At 38.7% G+C, this 12,474-nt stretch overlaps 1 pseudogene; it reads right to left on the bottom strand.

Moving 5' to 3' along the window:
* Positions 1-2,865: 2,865 nt before the first annotated feature.
* The window catches only part of LOC101346323 (60S ribosomal protein L7 pseudogene), a 12,327-nt pseudogene continuing 2,718 nt past the window's right edge, over positions 2,866-12,474 (bottom strand).

Raw genomic sequence — 12,474 nt, 5'->3', positions numbered from 1 at the left:
AGTAAAATTTTGCTGAAGATTTTTCAAAAGTGGTTGCAGTACTACGTTGACAGGAAACTGCCAGAAATTCAAGCTGGATTCAGAAGAGGACATGAAATGAGGGATGTTGTCACTGATGTCAGATGGATCTTGGCTGAAAGCAGAGAAGACCAGAAAGATGTTTACCTGTGTTTTATTGACTATGCCAAGGCATTAGACTGTGTGGCTCATAATAAATTATAGATAACATTACAGATACTAAGAATCCCCGAACACTTAATTGTGTTCACTAGGAATCTGTACACAGACCAAGAGGCAGACATTCAAACAGAACAAGAGTATACTGTATAATTTAAAGGCAGGAAAGGCTGTGTCCGGGTTGTATCCTTTCACCATACTTATTCAATCTAAATGCTGAACAAATAATCCAAGAAGCTGAACTATATGCAGAAGAAGGTGGCATCAGGATTGGAGGAAAATTTATTAACAACCTGTGATATGCAGATGACACAACCTTGCTTGCTGAAAGTGAAGAGAACTTGAAGCACTTACCGGTGAAGATCAAAGACCACAGCCTTCACTATGGATTACACCTCAACATAAAGAAAACAAAAATCCTCACAACTGGACCAATAAGCAACATCATGATAAACGGAGAAAAGATTGAAGTTGTCAAGAATTTCATTTTACTTGGATCCACAATCAATGCCCATAGAAGCCGCAGTCAGTCAAGAAATCAAATGATGCATTGCATTGGGCAAATCTGCTGAAAAAGATCTCTTTAAAGTGTAAAAAAGCAAAGATATCACGTTGAGGACTAAGGTGCCCCTGACCCAAGCCTTGGTGTTTTCAATCGCCTCCTATGCATGTGAAAGCTGTACAATGAATAAGGCAGACCAAAGAAGAATTAATGCCTTTGAATTGCGGTATTGGCGAAGAATACTGAATAGACCATGGAATGCCAGAATGAACAAATCTGTCTTGGAAGAAATACAGCCAAGATGCTCATTAGAAACAAGGAGGCAAGACTTTGCCTCAATTACTTTGGACATGTTATGTTATCAGAAGGGACCAGTCCCTGGAGAAGGACATCATGCTTGGTAAAGTAGAGGGTCAGTGACAAAGAGGAAGACCCTCAACAAGATGGACTGACACACTAGCCGCAACCATGGACTCAAGCATAGCAACGATTGTGAGGATGGCACAGGACCTGGCAGTGTTCCGTCCTGTTGTACATAGGGTTGCTATGAGTCAGTATTGACTTGAGGGAACCTAACAACAACAACAGGGATATATATGTGTGTGTGTGTGTGTATCTTGGCTCAACAGCAACGGGTTTGGTTTTACATATATGTATGTGTATGTGTATATATAATCATAAAACAAAACTCATTCTATTGAGCTGATTCCGACTCATAGTGACCCTACAGGACAGAGCAGAATGGCCCCATAGTGTTTCTGAGGAGCTGCTGGTGGATTTGAACTACCGCCCTTTTGGTTAGCAGCCTGAGCTCTTTACCACTGTGCCACCAGGGCTCCATATATATTTATATATACACACTATATATATATATATCCATTTTTTTTTTTTCTTTACTTAAACTAGAATTCTGTTTGTTTTTAATCTCCATTGTCTGAAAAACTGCTGCATTCATCCACTTGACTCAGTAAATACATAGACTTAGGCTATAAATACATATTAATGTAAGGACAAGTATGTTTGTTTTGTTTTTTTTTCCTAATTCTAAAGAAAGCTTGTGATTTAAGCAAAAATTTGTTCATCTAGAAAATTTAGGGCTGGAGGACAGTGCTTATTAATCCAATCTTTCCAAAATTTATTCTGTAAACTCTGATAACACCTCCTCAAAATGCAGTGTTAAAAAAGTTACCATAGAAAAGGCTTAAAATGTTTCTTTTCAGTGCTCTCCGGTGATGGCTCATGCAGAGTTTGGCCTTATATCATTTACAGTTGACTAGGCCCACATCATGGTAGAGGGAGATAGAACTGAAATAGGACTTGAGATTTAGCCTGTGATGAAATTGTTTCTAAATGTTTTCCTTCACTAGTCTTTTTCGCCATAAGGATAAATTTCTTGAGATCATATGTTTATGTGTGCATCCTTTAGAGTCCGAATTACTAGTAAGAGCCAGTTATAAGCAGCCATGTCGCATCAAGTAGCATGTGGAATTATAGAAAAAAACCTCTGTTTCGTTTTCTTGACAAGCAATGATATGATAGGAGCCCTGGTGGCACGGTGGACAAAGCACTCAGCTGCTAACCAAAAGGTCGGCGGTTCGAACCTACTAGCTGCTCCACAGGAAAAAGATGTGGCAGTCTGCTTCTGTAAAGATTTACAGCCTTGGAAAGCCTATGTGACAGTTCTACTCTGTCCTAGAGGGTCAGTATGAATCAGAATCAACTAGATGGCAGTGGGTTTGTTGTTGCTGTTGGGTGCCACCAAGTCAGTTCTGACACATAGCTACCCTACAGAAAACAGAACAAAATACTGCCGGATTCTGCACCATCCTCACAATCATTGCTGTGTTTGAGCCCATTGTTGCAGCCACTATGGCAATCCATCTTGTTGAGGGTCTTCCTCTTTTTTGCTGATCCACTACTTTACCAAGAATGATGTCTTTCTCCAGGGACGAGTCCCTCCTGATAACATGACCAAAGCAAGTAAGATCTAGGCTCACATTCTCACTTCTAAGGTGCATTCTGGCAGTACTTCTTCCAAGACAGATTTGTTTGTTCTTCCGGTAGTCCATGGCATATTCAATATTCTTCACCAAGACCATAATTAAAATGCAACATTTTTTTTCGATTTGAAAGGAGTTATGGTTTTATTAACTGACCAGATTACAAAAATAATCATGGTAGACACCTTATTTCATCCTTCTAATAAGTCTGTTGATCTGGTCATCCCTGTTTCCAGCATCTCCACCTTCTACAAAATGGGCAATGTTTTTCTTCATTCCACCTCACGAAGAAGATAATTTGAAGGGCCACAGGAAGTTATTTGCTTCTTTGAAGCATTCCCCAACAGTATTGATCTCATGAATCAGATCCCCCATGCAGATGATGCCATATTTACCAAGAGATTGTGCAGTCAAAGTGTTATCTGTCAGTGCAATTTGCTTCTTATTGATTTTGCCATAACCACGCTTATAGATCCGTTCATTTACTGACTTTAGGTTTGGGTATCCCCCCACAATATATGGTTCCACAATTTTAGCATGTTAGTTGGAGCGTTTTTGAGCTTAACAAAAGTGCCATTGAAGATCTGGCGAAGGCGAAGAAGCTCCAACACCTTTCGAAACTTTGGGCTCTCGCCATCGATACCTCCGATCCTGATAACAAATGCCAACTTAGGTTCTGCAGATATGCAGAAGTTGTCAGCTTTTGTTGCCATCCTACCTATTTGAATCTCAGTTATGTACATCTACCTATATTCCTTGTGATAGTGCTTAGCTTTTTCATAGATAGGCTTCCTCCTTGCCTTTCCAAGCATCTTTTGGGCAAACTTCTTTCTCAGACAACTGGTCTTTAGTTCTGCAAAATTCCTTTCCCTTTTCTTAAGGGCTTCTGGCGCATCAGGGACCTTCTTTTTCTTCTCTTCGACACCCTCCAAGGTTCCAGCCAGAAAAAGAGCTGCATCAGGTTTAATGACATGTTATTAACAAAAATAGATCTATTCTTCCTTCATGGTTGAATACTACTGCTGTTATTTTTTTAGCATTTTCAGTGTGGCTAGACACTGACATTTGACTTTGAACATGTGACTGAGATTAAATTTTCTAATCGAGGGTTACCTAGGCCAGTATTCTAGTTACCTGCTCAGTTCACATGGATATCTTCTTGACTAACCTTCTACAAGGCTTGTGATATGAATCATATATTTTGCTGCTTTGTAAATTCTGCCTCTCCCAGTTTGAAACCTTTTTTATATAGAAACGTTTTCTGCTCAACCTATAGAGCAGGGTCTGAGATTTCTTCATTTATATCTCCAAGGCATCTCTTTTGGGAACTAACCCAGAACAGATGCTTGGAACATCCTTGGAAGGAGGATATAATCAGTTGTGGGAAAAAGGTTGTTGAAAGATGGTATGTGTGTGGCACAAGGATAGCAGGATGTGGCACTAGGCACATTGACCTCAGCTTTTCAATGTATCTCAACAAGAGTTTAGGGAGTGCTTATTAAGTAAACTACTATCAGTCTGTCAATTCCTTGTACTGTGGTGCTTGGCATGTTGTGATGATGTTGGAAGCTTCCAATACTATGCCACATTATTTCAAATACCACCAGGGTCACCCATGGTGGACAGGTTTCAGCAAAGATTCCAGATTAAGACACTTTAGGAAAAAGGACTGGCAATCTACTTCTTAAAATTGGCCAATGAAAACTCAATGGATCACAGAATATCGTGTGATACTTCAAGTAGCTTACTTTGGACACACTATCAGGAGGAACCCATTGCTGGAGAAAGGACATTATGTTTGGTAAAGTGAAAGGCCAGCAAAACTCTCAGTGACATGGACTGACACAATGGTTGCAATGATGGACTGGAGCATTCCTGAAGATAGCGCAGGAATGGACAACAGTTTCTTCTGTTATACGTGGGGTTGCCATAAATCAAAGCTGACTGGACCACAGCTAACAAAAACATCATTATGTAGAAGGCACCGTGTTAGGTACTATGTTGAGGGTAGGCACAAACATAACGAAAGCCTATTTCTTACCATCTAAGTTTTTCCACTCATTGAGAAATATCCACCCATGAAAACAAAGAAATTATCACAAAACATCCTCAAATTCATAGAAAACTATGATTAGTACCCAAAGATATATAATGTTATTGCCGTAAACAGAGGGAGATTAAAAAAAAACACCAAAGGAATACCTACTTTCTAAAAAGTGAAAGCCAACGTATCTGGCAAAAAAAGAGGAATGCAGATAACAATTGGGATGATTAGCCTAAATGTTACCAGAAATCTGTATATCTTGATATGTAAAATCTCATTTATTTTGATTTCACTATTTGGTAACCCATAAACAACATCATTCAAGACTGACCTGGCCATGGAAATACTAGGTGTGTTTAGATTAATTGCTTTGTCAGTCTTGTTTCCAGGGGATACTCATTTCTGTTTTCAAGATTCTATATCTTTAAGAGCTATCTATACAGGATCAAATTGACAACAGCAACTCGAAAGATTAGATAGGAAACTTAGGAGGCAAAGAGTGTATATTAATGAAGGAGGAACAACTCAGAAAACTAGGATGAGAAAGGTTGCATAATTCAAAGAATGTAATCAATGTCACTAAATTGTACATGCAGAAACTGTTGAATTGATGCATGTTTTTCTGTGTATATTCTCAATCACAACAAGAAAATAAAATTTAAAGGAAAAAAAAAGTGAAGCCCAAACTAAAGAACTAAAAGCAGAAATAAACACATCTAATCCATAATCATTAAAAAAAAAAAGGGTCTATATCTAAGCTAGAGATCCTGTGTAGTGCAACTGGGTAACGCGCTCAGCTGCCTACTCAAAAGTTGAAAGTTTGAGTCCACACAGATGTTCTTCAGAAGAAAGGCCTGCTTCTTCTAAAACAATTAGCCATAAAGAAAAACCTATAAAGCACACTTCTACTCTGACACATGAGTCATCATGAGTCAGAGTTGACTCAAAGGCAACTGTGGGTTTTTTTTTTTTGTTTATTTGTTTTGTTTTGTTTTTTATATCTAAACTATTTCAGGGACACTATATTGTGTCAAAACAATCTCATTGTTCATTACATTCCAGGAAGCACTCCTCTTCAAGTTTAGATATTCTTTCTGTCCAAATCTACATATATAAAAATATCTTTAACATTTGAAATATGCAAATGATGAGTGGTAATTCAATAAAGCTAATAGTTAGAGATCAATCTGACTCAGAGTTCAGATACTTGGATAAAAGCACTGGCAGTTTGATTCTCTCTCTCTTTCTCTTTTTTTAAGTTCCTTTAGAGACCAAATGAGATAAATTGCTCCCTGACTCATTGCTTGGGGATAAACATTAAATGGTTTATCTGGGCAACCCAATCACCTCCGGCCAGAGTGGAGAATTGGCCTAAATAATGAAGGTGTGTGTCATTCATCTCTTTGTCTGGCTTCTGGTAACCTTGACAGGAATGAGTGGAGACATGCTGATTTTTATACACTCAATAATTCAAGGTGTTTGCTTATCTTGCCTTGTCAGATGCTGCTCATCCCAAGTCTATGTTACCATCTAATTAGCTTTTTTTTTTTTTTCACTTTGCTTCTCCGCAGAAAGCTTTTTTTTCTTGTTTCATGAATTTAATTTGCAACCAGCCTTGCTTTTATCAAATGTCTCACTTATTTTATTTGTTAACATGTTTATTAGTTTTTTATTCATATCTTGATATGCCCTCCGCCTACTTTTGATTCACCCTCAATGTAATAATCGGTTTGCTTTTGCTTTCTAAAATATAAATGAAGCATTAATACTAAAACATTATTCCTCAACTCTGCTTACTGAAATCAAATGATATACAGTTATGTATTTTTGCCTCAGAATTCTTTCTCTGGCATATTTTCATCAGCTCTTCTGGCTTTTAGTGCTCTTTATAGTGTCCTGCCACCACCTGTCAGTTTGTTGTACTGTCGTGGCTTGCACGTTACTGTCATGCTGGAAGCTATGTCAGCTGTATTTCAAATACCAGCAGGGTCATCCATGGGGGATAGGTTTCAGCAGAGCTTCTAGTCTAAGACGAATTAGGAAGAAAGACCTTGTGGTCTACTTCCAAAAGATTAGCCAATAAAAACCATATGGATCACAACAAAACATTGCCCAACTCTTTTGCTTTGGACACATCATCAAGTGGAATCAACCACTAGAGGGGGAAGATACGTGTTTGTTGAAGTAGAAGGCTTGCAAGGGCCAGGGAGACATTTGGTGGGATGGATTGGCACAACAGCGCAGTCTGGACCCAAACGTGCTGGAGATTGTGAGGATGATGGAGAACTTGGACATCAGTGTTTCATTCTCTTGTACATAATGTCATCATGAGTCAGAGTCGACTGGAAGGCAGCTATCTATCTGTCTATTTGTCTGTCTGCTTGTCTGTCTATCTATCTTTATAGTATCCTGTATTTTTTCCACTGTTTGGGATCTGATTCAAGTTTAAGTGTAAATGCTAGAGCTGCTTATCGATATTTCTGGTTTTTCTCCTTCTGAGCCTTTAAGGGACCTGTCCCTCCCTAAACCCTTGGGCTTGGCATGGTCCTATGACTCACTTTGATGAATGAAATATAAGCAGAGGTGGTGGAAGCATTTAATTGCACGTGTGATAGTTTCCTGCATAATTATCTTTCCTGCCTCAATAATCACAGGAGCAATGCAAAGCCATTCACATGGAGGATAATGGCCTTGGAAACACTGGGATTTAGAGGAAAGCTTGGGCAAGTGAAAAATCAATCTTTGTTACCTTAACCCGTTGAAATCTGGGAATTATTTGTTATTGCAGCATAGCCTAGCAAAACCTTGTTGACACTCTATAATTGCAAATATTCTGCAAAAATATTTATTGAGTAGCATTCTACAGTTATAAACATTATGTGGCTAATGTTATAAAATGCCACAGGGAAGTATAAAAGAAACTTTACCATAAATGAGATTCTAACCTTACTAGAAAGACCAGGCTGACAGATCCCCAAAACATTAGAAAGCAAGCCAGGAAAACGTATAACTAAAGGCTTAATTGTGGGGTATGGATTCTAACTACTATAGAAGAATGAAAAAGGTGAGAATTCCAAGAGGGATGAAACGTGCCAACAGAGAGGAGGAAAGAAGTGATTCCAGATACCAACCAAAAGAAAAAACAAAAACCCTTTGCTGTTGAGTGAACTCCTACTCATTGCAACCCTATAGGACAGAGTAGAACTACCCTATAGGAGTTCCAAGGAGTGACTGGTGGCTTCACACTGCCAAAACAAATAAGACAATATGCAAGATATGCGGGAAAGCAGAAGGGTGGTCAGTGAGGCTAAGTAGAGGAGAGGTTCCAAGTGAACAGGCAATGGTGTCTAATCTGATTTTCATTGTTCTCCCTTTCTTTCAGGTGAATATCTTGTTTCCCCCAATAGGCTGTGAATAATTCCAGGTAAAGAAATAAGTCTTCTTCACTTCATCTTCAGCAGCAGTAATATATATGTTTCAAAAATGGTTCTGTTTATGTGGAGCCAGACATGGTGTAACCTGAGTACAGAAGGGCCTAGGCTTCCAGGAAGTAGTAAGAGGATGGACCCAAGCACAAACAACTTTATGGACAAGATTTATGCCTCCTAGGAGCTTGCAGTCTAAGCAGGAAAACATGCAAGCGGATGACATGCTAGGGATAGAAATTTCAAGTATCAATTGCTTTTTTCCAACACTCAACACTAATGCTAAATCCACTGCCAGGCTCTCCAGGATGGCCATTCACGCTGATTCACTAATAGTGCTGCAGGGCACACTGCCCCCACCACTAGCCAACCTGCTGAGAACTGCCACCTTTCCAGACCTCTCGCCTGAGTGCTGAGGATCAAATACAACCCCTCCTCTGACTGCCCACTTTTCATTTTGAAATCCTGATACTGGTATCTCTAGAATCTTTTTGCCAACGTTTAGTAACATTTAAAGTGCAGAAAACAATGACCTAAAAATCTTCCATAGTTATAACTATGAGGTCTTAAAGGACTTTGAGAATTTATTTTCCCCCTCTCTAGTCTTCAGAACTGGTGGCTCAGTGGTTAAGCACTTGGCTCCTAACCAAAAGGTCGTTGGTTTGAACCTACCAGTGGCTCCTCAGGAGAAAGATGTGGCAATCTGGTTCTGTAAAGATTTACAGCCTCGGAAACTCTATGGGACAGTTCTACTCTGTCCTTTAGTGTCTCTGTGAGTTGAAATCTAGTCAACAGGCAGTTGGCTTTTTTGGTTAGTTTTCCTCTTTAGTCTTCAAAACTATAGAGAATGGTTCTAGAAATGTGCTTGCTTTCACATGTCTTATAGTGTAACTGAAGTTGTAGCTGCGTACACAATGGTGTGGACCAATTAAATCAGATTATAAATAAATAAATATCAGAAAAATTTCTTTACATAGAAAAACCTCACAACTCTGCTCTCAGGGTACACTGAAGATAGTGCAACTGTAACCTCATCTCATTGCTTTGATCTAGTCTTTATTTTTTAAGAATGATAGCCAGATTCCATTTTGGGTGTAAGGCTTTTGGCCCCTTCTCATCCTTCCTGCTCATATCTTACCCATTTCACATCTATTTTAGAACATTAATATGTTTGGAGGAAATTCACTTTCTCTTTCAGAAGTAGTCCCATATGGTCTTTAAAATAAATGCTGGAAATGGTGGTTGAGGGCTGTGAGTGAGACTTAGGTTCCTATTTCTTTCTCAAGTAAATCTCTCCCAAGGGCCACTATGATTGAATCCTGTGGTTCAACTGAGTAGAAACAATTGGCTCCTCACTGTCTCTAGTCTATTTCTCACTTTAAATTACTCCCACCAATTCTATACCACTATCACCACTTTCACAAACTCACGTTTACTAGAAAGAAAATAAGCCATCCTTGGCCTCTATTAAATCTGTCTTTAATCAAAGCAATATTTTTGCCTGTCCTGCATTCAAGACCTCAAAATTCACGGGAAGTCCTGACTCTATTTTGCAAGATGCTTTTGGTCAGCTGGATATAGGCTCACCATTTGATTCAAACCAATGACCCAAGTCTCAAGTGCTCTATTAGACCTGCATAATCATCTGGCTTAGCTGTGCATTGTCCATTTTAATTAAGGGTGTGCTGCATCCATTAGAAAAAGTTTATGAGCCAGGGGCCGAACTTATTTGTGCGTTTACCAATCCCACAAATGGACCTTGAGCACCTCCAAAAGAGTAAAAATAATAATAAAAATAACAATAATGAGAGCTGTTTCTCCTTGAATATCAACCTCCTGCTAAGTGCCCTTTCTCTGTTTGAATGTCTTGCTAATTCAATGCCATTAAAATAGATTATCTTAAAGACTCTGTTCTGTCAAACACAAAAAAGAGAGATATATAGAGTGTGTGATTTAATTATCACTGCTCTCTATCTCCAAATGTGAGTTTTTCTGAGTAATAATTGCCCAAGTTTGTCTTCAAAAGGCATTTTAATAGTGCTAATACTAGTAAATATTGCTCATTTTGATACTGATGTGCCGTTTTAATGGTTCCCATGGTTTCTAAAAGTCATTTCTTATCGTTTTACTGGAGAAAGAATCTTACTTTAATTATGTCATAATTGTTTGGAAGTCATAGAATCTTAATTAATGCCAATGGCTTCAAGGCATAAACCAAATGTAGAGTTTATATTCATGTTTGTTTCTTTCTTCATCTTTTCCTGCCCGAGAAGAGGACTCCCATGAGCTTTTTCAAGCTACAGACATTCATAGATGTTTTAAAATAATTCTGGTGATGTCATTCTTTTATTTTTTTTTTAGTCAGATTTTCTCAGCTTCACCTCAGATTTTAAAGGTTAATATGGAATCATCATTCTGTCTTCACGGGGAATTCTTCATCTTGAGAATATAGTTATTCAGTCTCCTTGGTAAGAACAGAAACTTCTGATTTTTCATTATGGTGAATAGGAGTTATGGTGACTGGGATGAAATCCAAATATCTTCCTTTGGAATCCCATGAATCTTCCTGATAAACCAAACACCTCAAGCTAACACACCACCAACAGTTCTGTTGACAACTTTTCTACAAACACTTTTGCACACTCACTTCCCTCTACCTAGAATCCTACTATGGTCCACTTCCAACCCCAAAACCTCTCCTGCTACATCACACCAAAGCACAGATAACCTCACTCCACTCACTTGGCTCTAGGAACCACACACTGACTTCATTTATATGCATAACTCTTTTATCTCTTAAAATTACTTTAGAAAAAAGACCATGTGTTAGGTTCGTTTATATTTTCCGTGGGAACTTGAAGTAGATATTCCTTAAATATTGAGAATTGATTTAGTGATTACCTACACTCTTTTCCCTTTGGATCCCTGGTTGTGCAGTGGTTAAGCATTCAGCTACTAACCGAAAGGTCGGCAGTTCGAATCCACCAGCTGCTCCTTGGAAACCATGTGGGGCAGTTCTACCCTGTCTTATAGGGTCGCTATGAGTTCGAACTGACTTGACAGCGATGAGTTTTTTTTCCCCCTTTTCCCTTTGAGCATAGCAAAATTTCTAAGATAGATCTAGGAAATATATACTTGCTTGGTACCAAAAGATAAGCATAGTAGCTTATTCTCCTAGAAGCGAGACCTGGAAATGACTTAGAGATTACATATTCCTACATTTCATAGGAAGAGAAAACTTGTGCCCAGAAAATTTAATTGTTTCCCAAAGCCCCATAACAAGTTAGTAGCAGAGCCTTAACTAGATCACAGCTTTCTTGACTCAAAGTGTTAAAATTTCCCCCTGTAATTTATACAAGTTTCACATCAATCTCTTTCATTTTTCTGTATCTGATTGTCTGAGTCAAATCCCCATTATGCATGCTAGTTGGTAAACAACAAATAGCTATATGGAAACCATTGCTAATCTAACATCTCATTTTCTCTTTAGTTTCAATTTCCTACACAAACTGAGATTCAAATAACAACAAAGTATTTATCTGAATTTATTTGCAAAAGTCTTTTTCACTGAAATGGGTAGGGAATTTGTGCATAAACCCCTGGGTGCAGGAAGGAGATCAGTAAGAGAGAAGGGGAGAAAGGAAAACAGAGAGGATAGCCCAACTGCTGTTCTTGATTCAGTTCCATGCCCTCATGCCTGAGCCTAGTCGATAATGTTACTCATATCACATGATGAACCAGCAGTCCTGTCAAGGTCAAGATGAGAAAGACCGATGAAGCCCAGTTGAAGAATTGTGTGATTTAGTGGCTTTGGACTTAACAGAAGATAATCCTACAGGCTCAGGTGTGGCATTGTTGTGGTTGGCCTCGAGAGTCATGGCAGGGGTAGTGGCCCCTTAAGTGTTCCCTCAAACCCAAAACATGACTCAAGTGATATAGAATAAGACAGAAAAGAAGAACGTGGCTGATGCCCAAACTGCAGTAGCAGACTGAACAGTAGAGTAAAATACATTTAGGAAAATTACAGATGTAACTCAGGAGATATTTTCAAAGGTTAGAGTTGAGAAATTGTCTGGTACACCTATCCTGATAACCTCCTTCTCGCCACAGGTTTGAGAGACTAAATAACTTGTACCACATTCTATAATTAATATTTAAAAAGGTACTGAGGAGTTGTGCTAGACACCCAGGGTGGAACTGTAAAAGTGGTTGGGGTTTTCTCTTTAGTGCCCCTGATTACCTTTAGTGCTATTACCGCAAAGTTAATCATTACGTCAATGTGCCTCCTGAGGATATGTCAGCCTGACCATTCTGAGTGTGTGTGTG

This window comes from Trichechus manatus, unplaced genomic scaffold (assembly GCF_000243295.1).
Source record: "Trichechus manatus latirostris isolate Lorelei unplaced genomic scaffold, TriManLat1.0 scaffold00078, whole genome shotgun sequence".
Taxonomy (NCBI): domain Eukaryota; kingdom Metazoa; phylum Chordata; class Mammalia; order Sirenia; family Trichechidae; genus Trichechus; species Trichechus manatus.
Note: the sequence above shows the minus strand (reverse complement) of the source record. Positions and strands in the feature narration are given on the sequence as shown.